The sequence below is a fragment of the Syngnathus acus genome, chromosome 13 (genome assembly GCF_901709675.1).
Source record: "Syngnathus acus chromosome 13, fSynAcu1.2, whole genome shotgun sequence".
NCBI lineage: Eukaryota > Metazoa > Chordata > Actinopteri > Syngnathiformes > Syngnathidae > Syngnathus > Syngnathus acus.
The window spans coordinates 921,500-925,892 of record NC_051098.1 but is presented as its reverse complement, the minus strand read 5'-3'; positions in this window follow the sequence as shown (position 1 = coordinate 925,892).

Sequence of the window (4,393 nt, the reverse complement as noted above, 5' to 3'; positions counted from 1 at the left end):
CTCCCACATCCCAAGAACATGCTTGGTAGGCCGATTGAAGACTCCAAATTGTCCCTAGGTGTGAGTGCGAGTGCGAATGGTTGTTTGTCTCTGTGTGCCCTGCGATTGGCTGGCAACCGGTTCAGGGTGTCCCCCGCCTACTGCCCGATGACGGCTGGGATAGGCTCCAGCACGCCCGCGACCCCCGTGGGGACTAAGCGGTTCGGAAAATGGATGGATGGATAGTATAGCGGAACCGTTACGCGCAGTTAGTTATGTAATGTGTGACGTCTACTAGTGTTGTGTGACGTCAGAAGTTGAGCATTGACTTACGTGCTGTATTTCTGTATGTTGCAGAACCACACACCACACACCACCCACACACACACCACACACACACACTCCACACACCCTTCACACGCTTCATACAATAATCACACACAAGAATCACATTCACGCAACCAAAGACTCACCCATGTACACTACACACACCTGCTCTCACATCCTTACGACCAAACATGTGCTTGCCTATACACTTTGGCCAGTTTGCCTGTATGCCCCTATGAGCCAAAAAGTAACAGGCACTGACTTTTTTGCCAATAATTCAGTAAAGCAATATATATATATATATATATATATATATATATATATATACCGTGTTGGCCCGAATATAAGACGACCCTAATTACTTACTTTTTACTTTTTGAACACCAAATGTAATTTTTACACAGAAAATTATTACATCTGAAACAAATGATTATAACAATATATTCGAGAGAAAAAGCATGTTATTTTGCCTCATTCAAATCATGCAAAAACTGTCTGTCACATCTTAATATTTGAACATTTATACATGTAAACTCAAGTGCAATCACATTTGTAAATGAATGCCTTCTGGTTTTTGAAATGTAAATAAACCAATCTACTGTGATAAAACAACAAAATTGCAATAACTGTATTAACCATCAAAGTGAAGTCTAACTCTAACTGTAGTCTTGAAACAAATCTGAAGAAGGAAAAACATTGCAATAAAATAATGCAAACTGCTACCGCTATTGTTGGGGAGCCTGAGGACTGTATAGGGGGTCGGCTTGGATGGTTATGCTCTTTTCGCCCCCGGGTGTCGGTCAGAACACGGGAGGGACGACGTAGTTCAGTTTTGATTGCTTTACTGAATTATTGGCAAAAAAGTAACAGGCACTGTAGCTCATAGGGGCCTACAGGCAAACTGGCAAAAGGGTATAGGCACATGCTTGGTTGTAAGGATGTGAGACCAGGTGTGTGTAGTGTACATGGGTGAGTCTTTGGGTGTGTGAATGTGATTCTTGTGTGTGTGATTATTGAATGAAGTGTGTGAAGTGTGTGGAGTGTGTGTGTGTGTGTGTGTGTGTGTGTGTGTGTGTGTGTGTGTGTGTGGATGTGTGTGTGTGTGTGTGCGTGTGTGCGGTTCTGCAACAGACAGAAATACAGCACGTAATTCAACGCTCAACTTCTGACGTGACACAACACTAGTAGACAGCACACATTACATAACTAACTGCGCGTAACGGTTCTGCTATACTAAATAACCATAAATGAAATACTCTCGGCAAACACACCAAACATAAGTCATCGAGACAACAAAATACATTTGCTGGTGACCGTTAGTCGCCGTGCCGCTGCGTAACGGCTACTCGTACGATGCGAGGCAAACTTAAAGGAGCGCGCCGGAGCTGTCAATCAAACGGCGCACACACGAAGCAAACCGCGATCGGACAAACGGCACAACAGTGGACAGTCGTAACAATGAAATGTATATACTCACTTTGTGTCAAAGACGCACACGATCACAGCAACATACTCAGTCGGTACCAGCAACCTTTAATTTACCACTGCGCACAAGTGAATGGGTATAATGTCTATACCCCGAATGTAAGACGACTCCACTTTTTCAGTCTTATTTCAATGCAAAAAACATCATCTTATATTCGAGCCAATACGGTATTTTTATTTTTTTTTGTCGCACACGCACGCACGCAACACACACGCACGCGCACACGCACGCACGCACACGCGCGCACACCGTCATATGTGGGAATCGGACTCACGGTGTCGGCACACAAGACAAGCGCGTGTACCCCTACACCACCAGCCACTCCCAGATTAATCACATTTAGTTAGTCACAACAGAAATGTTAACCCATAGTTGTACATATTTCTTGTAAAAAAAATTCCTTGATTTTTTGTGCCATTATTTTAGCAAATTTTGATACGCTAAATATGTCTATGATTTTGAAGTTAAAGTTGTGGGAAAAATTGTGTGAAGAGATTTAAATATTTTTATTATATTTATTATATTATAAAACACTTACATAGGGTGAATATATTCTTTGTAAATATTCATTTGTTCATCTTAAATCTCACTATGAAGGACTGAAAATATTCATTTGTTCATCTTAAATCTCACTATGAAGGACTGAAAATATTCATTTGTTCATCTTAAATCTTACTATGAAGGACTGAAAACTTGAGGCTGAGGTTTTTTTTTCCACATCTGCGTGCGCTGATGTGGAGATGGTGATGAAGGGGAGAGGAGGAAATCCTTGCAGCAGCAGGAGAAAAGGAAGAAAAGGAGGAGGTGACGACCCCTGGTTGTTGGGTGACAAGGGGAAATATGACAGACTATGACATGTCTACTGTCTAACGCCATGACTTCAGTCTACCAGCTAAATGTAGCAGAGGATGGTGCAGGATGTGGAAAGAGAAGATGAGGAGATAAAAGAAAAACACCTGTCAAAGGCAGGTAAAAGACGATCTTCGATAATTGATGGAGCTGAATGAATGAACACTATGTTGGGGCAGTGTAAATTTGAATATATTTGTATATTTATATTGATATAGGCTCCTGACAATGTCAATTTACGATAATTCTACTCTCTTTCCATCCGAGTTTTTGTATTTTAGTTTTTTATAAATGCTAAAGTTATATACTGACTGCCAATAAATTATTGTCAAACCAGGAGCTGAAAGCTCAGAACAACTCAGAAATGTGAATCATCAGTAAGCCTATTTTTTCCTCATTCACCCTGCATGATTGTTTATAAATCCAAGACAGAGCATAAACAGTACATCTTTTGGCGTAACTACACAAAGGGGAGTAACCATTCTTTCTTCGTTCGGATTGCCTGGTCAGTCTGTCATTCCAGTCATGTCATACGAGTCAGGTGCAGGATGACAATCATGTCAAATTCAGTCGTTTAATGATGACGCAAATACCACAAACATAAAGTCTTTATCCACGAAGTATTATATACGTACTACCTCGGATTTATTTGAGTTCAATAATAATAATAATAATAAATTACAAAACATGCTTTGTAGTAATTAATGTTAGGCACAAAGGATGCAGTGCAACAAGTGTTGTGTAAATGAAATTATCAAATATTTTTTGGTCTACCCCAATTCTTCCAATAATAATAATAATAATAATAATAATACATCACAAAACATGCTTTCTCTGTTGGAATTAATGTTTGGCACATTGGATGTGGTACAAGTGAAGTGTAAATGAAATTATCAAATATTTTAATTATATTAATATTCTCCCCCGAATTCTTCCAGTGGTCTTGTGCTGTTTACATTTGGGATTCCTAAACAGCCTCACATTAAGCTTGGGTTACACATATCAGATTTTATTCACAAATAAACCACACGGAATGTTGTGTAATGCTGATTAAGCTTACAGCATTTTATGATATCCCTTGAATAGAACTAATTACGTTGACGTGTAGTGTCATTTAAAATAACCAACAAATGTTTCGAAACTAAGTGATGGCCAAAAAAGAATGGAGCCGCAGATGCAGCTGTTGATGATTGCACGGCGTTACACACACGCAGGACCCCAGGCTAAATATGAAGAGACAAGCAATTGTTCAAACTGCGAGCTGACTGGCGCCTCTTAAGCTATAGCAAAGTGAGCGACCTACTTTGAAGAGCTTTATATATATATATATATATATATATATATATATATATATATATATATATATATATATATATATATATATATATGTATGTATGTATGTATGTATGTATGTATGTATGCATGTATATATATATATATATATATATATATATGCACAGCAATTCCATGCACGTAGAGACAATAAAATAAATCACATTACATAAGATTTTCAGTGCTTGCAGATTGACCATTATATTTAAAAAAAGAGCGAACTATTTTAATAATAATAACCTTGCACAAGATCAAAGAATAAACTCACTGTTCTCCTTTATGTTCAATTATTAATTCGGTAGCTTCGTTTCCCCTGAATGTGGCAACAGGATTTGCAATTTTTAGTCTCAATATTAAGATGTTACTACTGCTTCCCGCGACAGCTGCTGTCTCTGCCGTTCCACGACAATCACGCAATGT